Raw genomic sequence first — 19,011 nt, 5'->3', positions numbered from 1 at the left:
TATCTCCCAAGAGGGTTTCTCTAATATCTTCCATGCCTTTTTCGAGCCCGGCTAGAACCTTGAGAATTGTCATTCTAAACTCTAGATATGACATATTACCAATGTCTGTATTGTTTAGGTCCCTAGTCTTCGGTACTGCCTCTTGTTCTTTTTTTTGTGGTGAATTTTTCTGCCTTGTCATTTTGTCCAGATAAGAGTATATGAAGAAGCAAGTAAAATACTAAAAGGGTGGCAACAACCCCCGGAAAATATGCTTTAACCAAATCAGAAGAGATCCCAAATCGTGAGGGGGGAGAAAGGGGATAAAAAGAGGTTCAAAAAGAAAGAAAGGGGGAAAAAAAAAAAGAATTAAAAAAGAAAACGAATAAAGAAAAGTTATAAAAAGAAAATATATATATATATTAGATAAACTAGTTAAAAAACGTTAAAAGGAAAGGGTAAAAGTTAAAAAAATTTTAGCAAAAGAAGAGAAAAAAAATGAAAAAGAAAATAATTACTTTAACTGCAAGACTAAAAAATTACAGGGACAAAGCCATGAGTTCTGTGCTTTGCTTTCTCCTCCTCTGGAATTCTGCTGCTCTCCTTGGTATTGAAACCGCACTCCTTGGTAGGTGAACTTGGTCTTGGCTGGATTTCTTGTTGATCTTCTGGGGAAGGGGCCTGGTGTAGTGATTCTCAAGTTTCTTTGCCCCAGGTGGAATTGCACCACCCTTACCAGGGGGCCGGGCTGAGTAATCCGCTTGGGTTTGCTTTCAGAAGCTTTTGTTCCCTGAGCGCCCTCCAGAGGATGGGAATACAAATGGTGGCCTCTTGGTCTCTGGCCTGTAGGAGCTGAGAGTCTGTGGCCCCACTCCTCAGTGCGCCCTCAGAGAACAGCGCCCAGCCACTCCCGTCTGCCTGACCTCCGGCCGCGCTCTGAGCTCACCAATCCTGCGGCTGGTTCAAGGCAACCCCGAGGTGTGAGCTCACTGTTGGCTCTGTCTCTGTAGTCAGTTTTCCCGTTCCCATACCCGCAAGCTCTGCGACACTCAGACACCCCTGATCCTTCTGTGACCCTGCGGGACCTGAGGCCATGCTGACCCCGTGTGGGCTTCGCCCCAGTTTAGCCTCTGGAGCGATGTCCCTCAGTGAAACAGACTTTTAAAAGTCCCGATTTTGTGCTCCATTGCTCCGCCGCTTGCCGGGCGCAGGCCCCTCCCCCCAGGGTCTATCTTCCCGTTGCTTTGTATTCACTTCTCTGCCAGTCCTACCTTTCAGAAAGTGGTTGTTTTTCTGTTTCCAGAATTGCTGTTCTCTTCGATCTGCCGATGGATTTGCAGGTGTTTGCAATCTTTAGATAAGCTATCTAGCTGATCTCCTGCTAGCTGAAGTAGTCTCAGCCTGCTACTTCTCCACCATCTTGACTCCTCCTCCCCGTGCTAGTCTTTTAAAACTATATTGTGCCCTTATGTTTGGACTGCCTTTACACAGTAAGACAAATAGTCCCCATTAAGGTATGAGGAAAAGAGATTAGCAGAGTTGGTGTTAGGATGAAAACATTATTCTTTCAACATTTTGCTCAATATTTATTTATGATACAGCAAACAATGGGCTAGTGGTTTTCACAAGTATTGTTGCATTCATACTGAAAGGTGTTGTTATTATTTCTTAAATGAAAAACAAGTTGATGTTCAGAGAGTGTAAATGACTTCTGAGATCATACATCTAGTAAGTGGCACAGAAGGCATAAAAATATAGATCCCCATCTTCTAAAATCGTTTAGATGTATTAAATTTATGTCTGAATACATAGGGAAACTTGAAAATTTAGACAGAAAAATGTATTTACTAAAAAAAAAAAAAATTTAGTAAAACAAATAGTTCCATACAATCTGTACTAAAGAGTATAACATCTTAAAACCTAAATATCTCTAAACCTGAATCTTTTTTTTTCCTAAAAGCTGAATCTTACAATAAAGAGCCCTTTAATTCATTTTTGGTTATTAAAGACTCTAATCGTGAGGCTTGTATGTGACCGACACCATGCAGGAATCTGGAAATTAATTCATTTCAAAGGTGTTAGACACCTTATGCTGTCTCAGAGTTCATAGTCTATTAATTAATTGATTCATTCAAAAATATTTTTGTACTCCTACTATGTGTCAGACACTATAGAGGTAAAATAGTGAAAAAGATAAATGTGATTCTTGTCCTCTGGATTATATTCTTTTTTTTTTTTTAAGATTTTGTTTATTTATTTGACATACATAGATTACATGTAGGCAGAGAGGCAGGCAGAGAGAGAGGAGGAAGCACGCTCCCTACTGAGCAGAGAGTCCGATACAGGGCCTGATCCCAGGACCCTGAGATCATGACCTGAGCCGAAGGCAGAGGCTTAACCCACTGAGCCACCCAGGTGCCCCTCTGGATTATATTCTAATAGACAAGACAAATTCTAAAATTACTTAACTGAAATTATAACAAAATAATATCACATGGGAATTTTTAAAAAGGATATATGCAGGATGCTAAGAAAGAGAGTAATTATCTTTTAAAAGTATGATGAGATTGATCTCTGTGACAAGACATTTATTGTAATCCCAGGTAGATAGAAAGAGCTAACCATGGAAAGAGAATTCCAGAAAGAGGGAATGCCTAATATGTGCCAGATTATGTACATATAATTTGGCTTTTCCCAAAGAGAGGTCTGGCCTTGTTCCAGACTCCTGAAACGTAGTCTCCAAATCCCTGGAATCTCCTGAGTGATGTGTCTTTCATATTTATGGTGGACCCCTCAAACCACACCTATGAGTTCACAGTAGCTAGATGACTCATGGTGGGCTCCATGAGGGGTCATGGGTCCAGACTCTGGGAAAGAAGGGCTAGAGACTGAGTTCAGTCATGTAAGAAATCAATCAACCTACATAATGCCTACATAATGAAGTTCATTAAAATCTCTACACATATAAGCTCAAGTGAATTTCCTTGGTTGGCTGTCCTCTATGTGTATTGTCACACACTGATGCTGAGAGGGTAACATATTCCAAAAACAACAGAAGCTTTGTTTAGAAGTTTCCCAACTGCCCTATGTGCCTTTTCTTTTGGCTTCTTTTCCTATATTTGTAGGGACTATTACTATTTATCAAAATAACCTAATGAGCCAAACTGAATTAAATTGCCCTGAAATAATTTGAAGTGAAAATTATTTTCATCCTTTATCTGTAACTCATTTGATCTTGTTCATGGATTTCCACCAGCAAGAAATAAAATTAAAATTTAAAACAGGATGTTGACTTTGCACATTTATGTAACAATAACATTTACTGAATAACCATTATACTGATGCATGTCATTTATTAGTAATTGCTTGTCTCGATTATATATATCAGCCTTGATAATTTCAACAGACATTTTTGTTATTTTGTTCATTTCATTTCAGGAAATAAAATTATTTAATTAAAAACATAGTGAGCTCTGGAATCAGATTGCATTGTTCTGAATTCCAGCCCCACCACCTACCGAATATTATATAATCTTCCTGAGTTTCAGTCTCTTCATCTGTAAATGCTGAGAATAATCTTGCCCACCATAGTGTTGTTGGGAGGATTAAATAAGATAATCATATAAAGAAGTTTGCATGGAGCCTGGGACATCATATGTCCTCCCTAAACATTAACTGATGAGGGCAGGTGGGGACATGATTTGGAAATGAAGAAGGTGAAAATTTAAAAAAAAAAAATTAATTAAAATGAAATTTTAGACCAATTTATTAATTTTTGTCTAATGACAAACATATAAACAATGCCTTTAAGAAATTTTTCAATTTCATTAACTAAAATACACTTTCTCCCAGATTTCCTATCCTTCCCTCTGTTTGTCTCCAAGGTGGGGGCTGAGTTCATGGAGGGAGAGGAAGTTTCTGAAAAGGGTTATAGTGATGGAAGACTGGATCTAGGCCCATAGAGTGTCTTCTGGCTCATTCGGACCCTGTTGCCATGCTCAAATACCATCTTCTCTTCTAAAATAGAAACTCATATATTAAACTCCATTCTTGACATCTACACTGGGATGTCTCATAAATATCTCCAGGCAAAAGACACCAGAGAGAACTACTGATTTTTTTTTTCCTATATCCAAACCCATTCCTTACCCAGTCTTCTGCCTTCACTCTATCTCCACTATCCACTTCATGTTCCAATCCCAAATCTAAGCTTTGTCATATGTTGCCTTTCTACACTCCACATCAGCAAGTCCATTTGGCTCTTGTCTGATATCCCCTTTATCCATCCTTCTACCTTTATTTCCACCACTACTACTACTTCTACTACTACTACTACTACTACTACTACTGTATTCCAAACCACCACGATCTCAAACTCATCTACTCTATTCTCTATGCCTCCACTCTTGCGACTCACAATCTATTTCCCACAAAAAAGTCTGAGTGATATTTCAAAACTTAGATCATGTCACAACCATTCTTAAAACCTTTCAGTAACTTCCCACAACATTTACATTATACTCACATCAGTTAATAAAACTTCTAAAATAGATTTTTATTTGTCCCTGACTTCTTTCTGAACTCAGATAATGTCATTCTTCTGTCCTCCAAATTCACTGACCTTCTTCTTGATTCCTTGAGAATATTAAGATGATTTCTATCCTAGACTTCTGAATTCACTATTATTTTTACCTGGAATTCACTATTATTTTTATCTGGAATTTACCTGGAATTCACTATTAATTTTACCTGGAATTGCCTGGAATTTTTACCTGGAATCCAGGTAAAATTCCTTAACATTCAGATATCTGTCTTTTCCTTATCATGCAAATATCCAATGACTTAGTTTACATGTTACCTCCTCAGAGAAGTCTTTACTCAGTATCTAATCTAAAAAACTTGTCCAGATACACTCCACCAACTCATATTTGAGGTTTTCTTGTTTATTTATTTGCTTTCTTATTTTTCATTCCTTCATTCATCTCATAATTTATTTTCTCTGTTCTCACCCTACTGTAAGTTAAGCTACTTGAGAAAAGACACAATGGTTTCTGAGACAGTAGATTATCAATATATATTTTTAATTAAATTACTTAACTAAATAAATAATTGAACTCATTGAAAAAAATGAATTGACTGAATCATGCTATCAATGCCTAGAATACTATGCTCCCAGAATTGATGATCTCTATGTTTAATCTGGTCTCCTTTGGCTATTTGTGCTGGTGCTCACTTCTAGATTAGGTCTCTACTTATGGCTGCCCTTAATTCCCCAATCCAGATCTCTGTGCCACCTTATCAAATCAGCCCTACAGCTAGAATCACACCTTAATGCTTATATATACAGTCAGCTTCCATGAATGCTCCTGTACCATCACCCCAAGCTATATTAGAAATAAATATTTTTGAGGCTTCTCCCAAGAAGTTTAAAGACCTTCACAAGCTAAAGAAAGTATGCCACTCATATCAGTGTTCTGGGACAGCTTCTTACCTATTTGAAAATTTCTGAAAAGTGTTCCTCTTACACTGCCTTCATACTAGTCTACTTCTAATAAGAGAGGTTGAAGAATGAGGATTCTCATATCCTATTTAATCTCCTTAACTTTTCCCCTCTTCCAAAAGTCTCAGAATCAAAAGGATGGAATATCTTCCAGTTAGAATAAGATACATCATTTATGCTATAGAATCCCCTGCATTTTAGATATACCTATTTGTATCCTTGTGGTATAATTTCACATGTTCCTCTATCCCCACATACTTCTGTTAGCTGGTAGTTATATCTAAAGTCTTGATTTGATCTATTGTTTTTGTTTTGTGGTGGTCACTTTTTCTGTTTGTTTTCTCCCTATCATATCAGAAGGCTCATAATGTGAGGTTCTTTCCTCTTTTAGTACTGGTAACACAGATGTGAATATTTAGGTTAATAATAACTAAATGTAATTGCCTAAATCCTCCATTAAAAAGTTTCATATCAATCCTTCTTGTAATGTTTTAGCATCCACTCATAATTAAAAACCAGCTCCATTATGTCATTAGGTAAAAGTCTTATTTATTAAATGCCAAATATTGGCCTGCATTGATTTACTTCAAAGGAATTTTTATGTGGGTTTCTAAGGACTATGTATGCCCACAAGTACTGCAGTGCTTAATTAATAGCCAACCTCCAGGCCCTAACCTAATAGAATTTTATTCTTCTGTTAATGTAATGGACTTTGAGTTACTTCTTAATGACCTTACACAATCAACTCTTCCCATTAGAGAGCAGAATTCTTTGCTGTACATTGTTTTTTTGTATCTATAATGCATTTGTGTTTTGAAAGCACTTTATATTTTACCTTTCAATAACTAACTGTTCTTTCATTATTTTGCTTTCATGCAGGGCAAAGAATGCAGCCAGATAAACTAACAAACCAGAAAGTAGCATACCTTCAATTGAGGGACACAAAAAAATTCAAGTGAAAGTAAATTTATAGAATAATCTCAACTAGTGATAATCTAAAAAAAAAAAAAATTGATATGATGAAAGTTAACCAGGGGATAGATAAGGTAGTCATAGAAGCTCTCTCTGAAGGGGACCCAACGAGCTGAACTGAGAAGGAGTTGGTTATTTAAGGAGCACTAGGAAAGCTTCTCAAACTGAAGGAAGAGCCATTGTAGAGAGCTTAATAAGGGATTGAGTTTGGCCTCTTTGAAAATCTGAGAAAAGATTAGTGGGATTACAGCATTCTATGTGAGGAGCAGAACTTTTTGAAATAAGATCATGTAAATAGATAAGGGCCTCATGATATAGGTCTTTCAGTGGAGGCCATGATAAGGAATTTGAAATTTATTCAAACTATAAAGAAAAGTAATTGTAAGTTTTTAGTATAGTGGTCACGTGTTCTTATTTAGGTTGTTAGAAGACTAACTTAGAATGGTGATATGCTCAGAAAGAATCTGGGAGAGCTGAAGGATGAGAGTGGGAGTAGAGTAACCGAAGGAGAAGATGGCTGCACGAGGAAGAGACTGTGGCCTAGCTTAGATGGCGGCAGGAGATAAAGAAAACACACAGACAGGGTCAAGGAATATTTTCAGAAAGTAAAAAAGATAGGGATTTCTGAGAAATTGGGAGGGGCCAGTTTTGAGGAAAAGAAACAAATCAGTGTAAAACTCTCTATATGAGCAAATGATGGATGCTTATGTTATTAATTGCTGTGGAGAAAATGGGGAGAAGAGGTTTTGTGGATTCCTAGTTCGACCTTGATAACTTTGAGAGTTCTATTAGACTTATAACTGAAGCTCTCAATTGTCTGCTGGATACATGGCTTTGGACTCCTGGAACCCAAGGGAACAGGTCATATAGCTCAAAAGAATCCATTAACCGGAATCCATTAACAAAAATATTGAATAGATAAGAAAACCTAGAAAGAGAGTATAAGCAGAAAACAACAACTTAACATGGTCCCAAACCTAGACAACTCTAACAGAGTCAGTTAAAAGAAGGAAAAGCATGGGACATAAGAAGTTGTCAATGGGAGAAAATCAGAAAACTGTAATATCAACAAAGCTGAGTGGAAGCTGAGAGTAGAGCGTGATGAGAGATAAACTAACAATGGGCTCTGGTACTGTAAAAGTCATCTGTGATTTTGACAAGGGGAAGTCCATTGGGGAAAAAGGCACATACATAAAAATAACATGATTTGAAGTGAATGAGTGATTTTACACAGTAAAATAGGAATTCTACGTCACTGGGGAAATTCTGAGGTAAAAATGAGCAGGGCACTGGATCATAGATAGGGGAAAAGAGGTTAAACTGATCATCCCCTTGTTTTCATAGGATTTGATCATGTGTTTTGTATATTGAAGAAAACAGTCTGTCTGAGGCGTAGAACAGATGTAATAGAAAGAGGGAGGGAAAATAGCCTCATTAAAATGCTTGAGAGTGACAGACAATGAGATGCTGGGTTCTCTAGGATCAGGGCTCTCCAGAAAAACAAAACCAAAAAGATATCTACATTTAAGTCTATCTAAATCTCAATCTCTCCCTTTCCCTCACTCCCTCCACCTCCCATTATCTCTTCCTCCTCCTACTCCCTCTGGCTGAAGCAATTACAGAGGCAGAAAAGCCCCATCTCCCAGCTAGAGAAAAGCTATTGGTGTAACTCCAGCCTGAGTCTGAAGACCTGAGGACCAGAGAAGACAATGGTGTAAATCCCAGCCCAAGCATAGGAGAATACCAATGTTTCCACCCCTCAAGAGGCAGGCAGGAAGGGAACAAATACTCCCTCCTGCCATTTTTGTTCTATTCAGGCCCTCAATGAATTGGACACTCCCAACCCACACTGGAGTGGATAAACTGCTTTATTGACTCTATGGAATCAAATGCTAAATCTTATCCAGAAACCACCTCATAGACATATCCAGAAATAATGTTTAATCTGTACACCCCATGGTCCAGTCAGGTTGACACATAAAATTAATAATAACAGATGTGAAGTGGAAGGGTTGTTTTTGTCTCTATTTAGAGTAGACATTTTTTCTCTATTGTTAAGAAAGAGAAGACAGAAAACATCAATATAGATAAAAGTAAGGTTTGATTAAGTCATTTGATTTGTTGTATTTTATTGTGAGTCAAGGGCATCAGTAATATGATGGCCTAGGAGAGAATGTGGGAAGCTCGAAGAGGAAGTATAGTCCTATGAGGAGAGATTAACCAGGGAGTGGAACAGGATTTTAAGTTTACTTCCCTTATTCAAGACGTGTAACTTGGAATTGAGGACAGTAGTTGAATTCAACAAGAAAGGATTTAACCAGGCAGCTAAATGGGGAGAAAAGGGGACAATACCATTGAGAACACTTGCAAGGGAATGATTATGATAATAGAAACTATGGAGTGAGGAGGTAATAAATGCTGAAAAAGTTATGGGGTGAGAGAATGGAAGGTCTCCATAAGGATAAGATATTTTGGAGTGATGCTTAGTGTAAGTGACATGGATAGATAGGAGTTAGCAGTTTTACAATGTGCACTTGAAATTGAAATTTTGAAAGAGGAATAGCAGAGACAGAATAAGAACGTCAGAGATAACAAAGGCTTGAGGCTTGGAGAGCTCCTTTTGAAACACTGAAAGTAAGTTCCAGTCTATAAAATAAGTGGAAGGAGATTAAAAAATTATTTTTTTCATGACAATTATTTCAATACTGCTTATATAATGGTATTATAGAATTCTGAAAATAACTCTGTGCCATGTTAGGGGTTATGCATTGCCAGTACCCTAAGCAAGGGATCAGCCTGCTTTTCAAGTACTTGAGCTTTCTACTTCACTTCCCAAGAATGATTAGGTGGGATGTCACTTGTGGAAACCATAGATTAAATAATTAATCTCTCTATTCTGTAGTGTTATCATCTGCAAAGTGGTGATAATAATACCTAACTAGAAGAGGTGTTTGACAATCAAATGCAAGTGTGTGTCTGTGTGTGTGTGTGTGTGTGTGAGATTTGTACTGGGTGTATTCAATAACTTTTTCTTCTGTTCAGTTTCCAGTCTTGTTTTCAAACATAAGCTATCGATGTTTTCTAAAATAGTATTTGTTAAAACATTGTTTTCAAGGGATAGCTTCCTCTCATGATAGAAAAGAGAGGTTTGTTCAAATAAATCTAAAGAATCTGAGGTTAAACAATATGTTTTGGATTTTAAGATACTTTTTTTTTTTTTCCCTGCAGCACTTTCTGGGGACTTTATTTTCCTTTTGTGTATTATGACCCTGAGTGAGAAGGAAGTTGGTTTTATTTGTTCTGATTTTTCCAAAGTTCTTTGATGACAAAGCTATTCGAAAAACACTAACTTTCCAAAAATCACACTTTGGGAAATGCTAGGATAGATTGTCTCTTGGGATTTCGTTTCCTCAAGGTTATGATACTATCAGTGATTAATAAATGGATTAAGTGTCAATGTTGAAGGCAAAATGTAGTTATGATCTATGGATGTAATCATTAAGAAGGAAAGAACTATGGCCCTTTCCCTTGTGGAACTTGAAATCTAAGTATGTTTGGCACTTCAAAATAATCCCTCCCCACGCCCACCCCCGACCCTTCACCTCCACAATTCCCAAGTCCTTCAAGGGATACTTTTCATCCATCCCATTGTCCTGGCAGTAGCACTTTCCAAAGAGCATGTAGTCAGTAATCAATTATTTTAATAAAATGTCAGGAGTTTAGGATGTAACTCAAAATTGTCAAATACCAGCATTCTGAGACAGATCACATCTGCTACAAACATCCCCATCAACAACTTCAAGGTAAAGGAAGTGACTTTATTAGACCTTTTCAAGACTAGACAGGGAGATTAAAAAAAAAAATTAAGAAAAATCAATATATCTTTTCACACATTGGCCTACAGTCAGACAACAGAGACTTCCAGCTACAAGGCAGACTTAAAATTAGAATCTCTAATGTCACCCAACTTTAATGAGCATAACTGAGATAATACACATATGACACCCATTTACTCAAACACTTTGATTAGTCCTGTCTAAATGCCCAGCTCATCATTTAAAAGAAAGAGGACCACGAACAAGTTCTTAGAGCCTAGACCATCTTCAAAGGACATAACAGTTTTCCTCTGAGAAAAGACGTCCTACACAGCATGCTGTCTAAAGAAAATGAGTCACTGTGAAGCATCTCAGAAATGGCAGGGAAATGGGAGGATAAAAACGGATTATGAAAGTATAAATCAGCCTGAAGCATGTCCTCTAACTATAAAATGATGCTGAGAAGGGTTGATGAACAATGACAAATATCCTCAATGTTCATAATTGTTGCAACCAAACATGCACTAACCAGAGCATAAGGCATACCTGTGGAGGTACCTATAGGATAATTTGCTCAGCCATTCTAAGCATTCTCATTCTCCAAGTGTGGTCCTAGATCAGGAGCTTGAGTATCACCTGGGAATGGGTTAGAAAGGCAAACTCTTGGCCCCTTACTCTGACAAATTGGTTCAAAAACTGTGAGTGGAGCCTAGAAATATGTATTTTAGAAAACCCTCCAGCTGATTCTCATACACTCTCAAATTTGGAAACTGTTGACCCATCCAAATCATTGCAACAATTTGCCCAAGAATGAAGCCTTTTCTCAGAAAATTCCCCCACTAAAAAATCCTGTAAAAAAAAAAACAACAACAACAACAAAAAAAAAACTTTTTTTTTTTTTTTTTTTTTGCCTTGTCTGCATATGGCAATAGCCTAATCCCATAGGGAACATGAAAGAACAATTATAAAGGGAGTCAGAAAAGAGGCACTGTCCTCAGTCATCAAACTAAGTTATGTATGCTAACAGTGATGTGATGAGCAAGGGTCACTGATTAGCAGATTTGGCCCCAACTGCACACAGCTGCAAGGTCAAAAGCGTCATATTTATTGGCAAGGAGCTACACAAATAATTCCTTAATTAAAATGCCTGTTGTGTACCTAAACAAAATGAACCACTAGCATTTAACTTACCATTATGAAAAGTCCTATTGATTACGAAATGTTAAAAATACATTACATCAAATTTGAGCCATTTGTCCACAAAATAATAGGACACTGTGGGAGGCTTGCTGATAATCCAGGGGGTATTTCACAAGAACCTGCTGAGGCAGATTTATGTTTTCAAAATTTAGATACAGGAGATCGCACTAGTTTAGCTGCCATTGTAAATCCATTAGGAATATGTTGAATAACAGCCAAACAGAGAAACCTGTGACAATATGACCAAGTCAAGTAGAACATATTTAGGTTTAGAGTCTAGGAAATGTTTATCCTACCCTCAAATATTCCCTACTATCCGTTTGGCTGTGGCTCCCTGCTCCATGGTCAGGTGGCTCTGCTCCTGCTACTCAGTTTCATCCAGAAGAGAACAGAGCCAACCCTGTCCTGTCCAATCAGCAGCTGGCTGCTTATCTGACCAGAACAGTTCCATAGGGCAAAGTTCCTCTCTCTGAGATAAACAGTCCTTTCCATTCCGGGAAGCAAATTGGCTCTGGAAAAGTAATGTGTGCAGAGCAAGATTACAAGAAAAAATAGAGAAGCCAGAATTAGACATGGTAGATAAAAAAGGATAAAGATGGAAGGAGAAAAGGGTGGTAAGGAAAAATAATTAGGGAGGTAAAGCAGAGGGCAAAAAAGAAAACAAAGCTATGGCCACTCAAACTTAGAAAGATTACATAGTATTTAAATATTTGCAAGCTAAGTATCTCTCCTGCAACAAACCACCACAACAAAATGGAAAGTTGATACTCTATATCCATACAACAGCTCCACTTCTATAAGGAAAGTTTTCCCCACCCAAGTCAGTACAGATTATCTCTTTGTATTGGTTTCTGTCAGTCTTTTAAATTTCTTATAACAAAAGTATAACACACCAGGCCTAACCATATGTCTAGATGATGTAAAAGAGTGTAATAATGTAAAATATTTAAAATGCTAATTAATTTTAATCACAGTGGTATCCTCCAGTGTCATGAAAATCTGTCAATCTCAAAATGAGGACTCTATCCTACTATTCATTTTATTTCCTTTATTTTACTATAAATATGAGAATTCAATGGGGATCTTACCACACTTTAATTTTTATCATAAATATTTACATTATATGAGGCCAAAACTCATAACCTCCAATTATTTTAATTAAGAGGTAAAAACTTCTAAAGCTTTCTACTTAATTAATATACAAATTGCACTATCTGTTATTGATAAGTGTTCTGTGTATGAAAACATACTATTCTCATGCCATATGCTATTACTAACATTACAGAAGCCAGACAATGTTATATAAAAATATCGAGTGTTCTTGAAAATAATATTAAATTGGAATCACCAGATTGGAAGACAGAGATGCCAATAGTACTTTTACTTTTTTGTCACCTTTTTCAGCCTGCACACACAAATAGTCAATTATTCAGAATGGCTCTGAATGAATTCACCATTCAGAATGGTAATGCCATATAAATAATCATTGTAATCTTTAAAGTCAAATTATACAATTCTATACTAAACTGAATTTATATATCAACTACCTGTAATAAAAAAAAATTTGCTTTATTTGTGAAAGATTTTTCAGAGAAGGAAAATAAGTATCATCCCTTGATTTGCAGTTAAAAGACTGAGTAGTTAGTTTTTGGTCAGTAAATTTTTTGGTACTGCCATCCACTAAAAGAAAATAAAAATGAAAACATAAAGTTTTTATATTTCAGACAGCTCTTACCAACTTCAAAATGTTTTCAGTTCAATAAACTTGGTATGCCTGCTATGTATCAGTGATATTAAGATGAAACAAGCATCTTGATTGGCACATTTAGAATATAAAAGATTTTAAGGACTAATTTAAATATTTTGTTTCATTACCTTCTGGTCCATAATTCATTCATTCATTCATTCATTCATTCATCCATCCATCCATCCATATTTATTCATAGTCCATATATATTACCTGAACACCAACAATGTATTAAGCACTGTACTAGGCCTTGGAAAGGCACAGGTTGACAAATTAGATATTCTCCTTAAGAAATCTAATAGGAGAGGGAGGAGGAGTCAAGATGGCAGAGAAGTAGCAGGCTGAGACTACTTCAGCTAGCAGGAGATCAGCTAGATAGCTTATCTAAAGATTGCAAACACCTGCAAATCCATCGGCAGATCAAAGAGAACAGCAATTCTGGAAACAGAAAAACAACCACTTTCTGAAAGGTAGGACTGGCAGAGAAGTGAATCCAAAGCGACGGGAAGATAGACTCCGAGGGGAGGGGCCAGCTCCCCACAAGCGGCAGAGCAACGGAGCACAAAATCGGGACTTTTAAAGTCTGTTCCACTGAGGGACATCACTCCAGAGGCTAAACAAGAGCGAAGCCCACGCGAGGTCAGCGTGGCCTCAGGTCCCGCAGGGTCACAGAAGAATTGGGGGTGTCTGAGTGTCGCAGAGCTTGCGGGTACTGAAATGGGAAAGCCGGCTACAAAGACAGAGCCGACAGTAAGATCAAAGCTCGGGGTTACCTTGTACCGGTCACAGGCTCGGTGAGCTCAGAGCGCGGCCGGAGGTCAGGCAGACGGGAGTAGCTGGGCGCTGCTCTCTGAGGGCCCACTGAGGAGTGGGGCCACGGGCTCTCGGCACCTCCAGGACAGAGACCAGGAGGATGCCATTTGGATTCCCATCCTCCTGAACTCTACAGAAAGCGCTCAGGGGACAAAAGCTTCCAAAAGCAAACCCAAGTGGATTACTCAGCCCGGCCCCCTGGTAAGGGTGGTGCAATTCCGCCTGGGGCAAAGACACTTGAGAATCACTACACCAGGCCCCTCCCCCAGAAGATCAACAAGAAATCCAGCCAAGACCAAGTTCACCCACCAAGGAGTGCGGTTTCAATACCAAGGAGAGCAGCAGAATTCCAGAGGAGGAGAAAGCATAGCACAGAACTCATGGCTTTCTCCCTGTGATTTTTTAGTCTTGCAGTTAAAGTACTTTTTTTCTTTTTCATTTTTTTTCTCTTCTTTTGCTAATTTTTTTAACTTTTACCCTTTTCCTTTTTAACGTTTTTTAACTAGTTTATCTAATATATACATATATTTTCTCTTTTTTTTACTTTTCGTAATTCGTTTTCTTTTTTTAATTCTTTACTTTTTTTCCAGTTTCTTTCTTTTTGAACCTCTTTTTATCCCCTTCCTCCACCCTCTCACGATCTCGGATCTCATCTGATTTGGTTAAAGCATATTTTCCTGGGGTTGTTGCCACCCTTTTAGTATTTTACTTGCTCCTTCATATACTCTTATCTGGACAAAATGACAAGGCAGAAAAATTCACCACAAAAAAAAAGAACAAGAGGCAGTACCAAAGGCTAGGGACCTAATCAATACAGACATTGGTAATATGTCAGATGTAGTGTTCAGAATGACAACTAAGGTTCTAGCCGGGCTCAAAAAAGGCATGGAAGATATTAGAGAAACACGCTTGGGAGATATAAAAGCCCTTTCTGGAGAAATAAAAGAACTAAAATCAAACCAAGTTGAAATCAAAAAAGCTATTAATGAGGTGCAATCAAAAATGGAGGCTCTCACTGATAAGATAAATGAGGCAGAAGAAAGAATTAGCGATATAGAAGACCAAATGACAGAGCAAAAGAGCAGAGCAAAAGAGCGACAAACAGCTACCGGACCACGAGGGGAGAATTCGAGAGATAAGTAACACCATAAGATGAAACAACATTAAAATAATTGGGATTCCAGAAGAAGAATAAAGAGAGAGGGGACCAGAATGTATACTGGAGAGAATTATTGGGGAGAATTTCCCCAATATGGCAAAGGGAACGAGCATCAAAATTCAGGAGGTTCAGAGAACGCCCCTCAAAATCAATAAGAATAGGCCCACACCCCGTCACCTAATAGTAAAATTTACAAGTCTCAGTGGCAAAGAGAAAATCCTGAAAGCAGCCAGGGAAAAGAAGTCTGTAACATACAATGGTAAAAATATTAGATTGGCAGCTGACTTATCCACAGAGACCTGGCAGGCCAGAAAGAGCTGGCATGATATTTTCAGAGCACTAAACGAGAAAAACATGCAGCCAAAAATACTATATCCAGCTAGGCTATCATTGAAAATAGAAGGAGAGATTAAAAGCTTCCAGGACAAACAAAAACTGAAAGGATTTGCAAACACCAAACCAGCTCTACAGGAAATATTGAAAGGGGTCCTCTAAACAAAGAGAGAGCATACAAGTGGTAGATCAGTAAGGAAGAGAAAAAATATACAGTAACAGTCACCTTACAGGCAATACAATGGCACTAAATTCATATCTTTCAATAGTTACCCTGAATGTTAATGGGCTAAATGCCCCAATCAAAAGACACAGTGTATCAGAATGGATAAAAAAACAAAACCCATCTACATGTTGCCTCCAAGAAACTCATTTTAAGCCCGAAGACACCTCCAGATTTAAAGTGAGGGGGTGGAAAAGAATTTACCATGCTAATGGACATCAGAAGAAAGCAGGAGTGGCAATCCTTATATCAGATCAATTAGATTTTAAGCCAAAGAGTATAATTAGAGATGAGGAAGGACACTATATCATACTCAAAGGGTCTGTCCAACAAGAAGATCTAACAATTTTAAATATCAATGCCCCCAACATGGGAGCAGCCAACTATATAAACCAATTAATAACAAAATCAAAGAAACACATCAACAATAATACAATAAGAGTAGGGGACTTTAACACTCCCCTCACTGAAAAGGACAGATCATCCAAGCAAAAGATCAGCAAGGAAATAAAGGCCTTAAATGACACACTGGACAAGATGGACATCACAGATATATTCAGAACATTTCATCCCAAAGCAACAGAACACATTCTTCTCTAGTACACATGGAACATTCTCCATAATAGACCACATCCTCAGTCCTAAATCAGGACTCAACTGGTATCAAAAGATTGGGATCATTTCCTTCATATTTTCAGACCCCAATGCTCTGAATCTAGAAGTCAACCACAGGAGGAAGTTTGGAAAGAACCCAAATACATGGAGACGAAACAGCATCCTTCTAAAGAATGAATGGGTCAACCAAGAAATTAAAGGAGAATTGAAAAAAATTCATGGAAACAAATGATAATGAAAATACAACGGTTCAAAATCTGTGGGACACAACAAAGGCAGTCCTGAGAGGAAAATATATAGCGGTACAAGCCTTTCTCAAGAAACAAGAAAGGTCTCTGGTAGACAACCTAACCCTACACCTAAAGGAGCTGGAGAAAGAACAAGAAAGAAACCCTAAGCCCAGCAGGAGAAGAGAAATTATAAAGATCGGAGCAGAAATCAATGAAATAGAAACCAAAAAAAAAAAAAAAAACAATAGAGCAAATCAACGAAATTAGGAGCTGGTTCTTTGAAAGAATTAGTAAGTCTGGCCAGACTTATCAAAAAGAAAAGAGAAAGGACCCAAATAAATAAAATCATGAATGAAAGAGGAGAGATCACAGCTAACACCAAAGAAATACAAACTATTATAAGAACATACTATGAGCAACTCTACGCCAACAAATTTGACAATCTGGATGAAGTGGATGCATTCCTAGAAACATATAAACTACCACAACTGAACCGGGAAGAAATAGAAAGCCTGAACAGGCCCATAACCAGTAAAGAGATTGAAACTATCATTAAAAATCTCCAAACAAACAAAAGCCCAGGGCCAGACGGCTTCCCGGGGGAATTCTACCAAACATTTAAAGAAGAACTAATTCCTATTCTCCTGAAACTGTTCCAAAAAATAGAAATGGAAGGAAAACTTCCAAACTCATTTTATGATCCCAAAACCAGACAAGGATCCCATCAAAAAAGAGAGCTATAGACCAATAACCTTGATGAACACAGATGCGAAAATTCTCACCAAAATACTAGCCAATAGGATTCAACAGTACGTTAAATGGATTATTCACCACGACCAAGTGGGATTTATTCCAGGGTTGCAAGGTTGGTTCAACATCCGCAAATCAGTCAATGTGATACAACACATCAATATAAGAAAGAAAAAGAACCATATGATACTCTCAATAGATGCTGAAAAAGCATTTGACAAAGTACAGCATCCCTTCCTGATCAAAACTCTTCAAAGTGTAGGGATAGAGGGCACATACCTCAATATCAACAAAGCCCTCTATGAAAAACCCACCACAAATGTCATTCTCAATGGAGAAAAACTGAAAGCTTTTCCACTAAGGTCAGGAACACGGCAGGGATGTCCATTATCACCACTGCTATTCAACATAGTACTAGAAGTCCTAGCCTCAGCAATCAGACAACAAAAGGAAATTAAAGGCATCCAAACCGACAAAGAATAAGTCAAATTATCACTCTTCACAGATGATATGATACTATTTGTGGAAAACCCAAAAGACTCCACTCCAAAACTGCTAGAACTTGTACAGGAATTCAGTAAAGTGTCAAGATATAAAATCAATGCACAGAAATCAGTTGCATTTCTCTACACCAACAACAAGACAGAAGAAAGAGAAATTAAGGAGTCAATCCCATTTACAATTGCACCCCAAACCACAAGATACCTAGGAATAAACCTAACCAAAGAGGCACAGAATCTATACTCAGAAAACTATAAAGTACTCATGAAAGAAATTGAGGAAGACACAAAGAAATGGAAAAATGTTCCATGCTCCTGGATTGGAAGAATAAATATTGTGAAAATGTCTATGCTACCTAAAGCAATCTACACATTTAATGCAATTCCTATCAAAGTACCATCCATCTTTCTCAAAGAAATGGAACAAATAATTCCATTTCTTTATATTTATATGGAACCAGAAAAGACCTCAAATAGCCAAAGGGATATTGAAAAAGAAAGCCAACGTTGGTGGCATTACAATGCCGGACTTCAAGCTCTATTACAACGCTGTCATCATCAAGACAGCATGGTACTGGCACAAAAACAGACACATAGATCAATGGAACAGAATAGAGAGCCCAGAAATAGACCCTCAAATCTATGGTCAACTCATCTTCGACAAAGCAGGAAAGAATGTCCATTGGAAAAAAGACAGCCTCTTCAATAAATGGTGTTGGGAAAATTGGACAGCCACATGCAGAAAAATGAATTTGGACCATTTCCTTACACCACACACGAAAATAGACTCAAAATGGATGAAGGACCTCAATGTGCGAAAGGAATCCATCAAAATCCTTGAGGAGAACACAGGCAGCAACCTCTTCGACCTCAGCCGCAGCAACATCTTCCTAGGAACACCGCCAAAGGCAAGGGAAGCAAGGGCAAAAATGAACTATTGGGATTTCATCAAGATCAAAAGCTTTTGCACAGCAAAGGAAACAGTTAACAAAATCAAAAGACAACTGACAGAATGGGAGAAGATATTTGCAAATGACATATCAGATAAAGGACTAGTGTCCAAAATCTATAAAGAACTTAGCAAACTCAACACCCAAAGAACAAATAACCCAATCAAGAAATGGGCAGAGGACATGAACAGACATTTCTGCAAAGAAGACATCCTGATGGCCCAT

This window comes from Mustela nivalis (assembly GCF_964662115.1).
Source record: "Mustela nivalis genome assembly, chromosome: 7".
NCBI lineage: Eukaryota > Metazoa > Chordata > Mammalia > Carnivora > Mustelidae > Mustela > Mustela nivalis.
Note: the sequence above shows the minus strand (reverse complement) of the source record.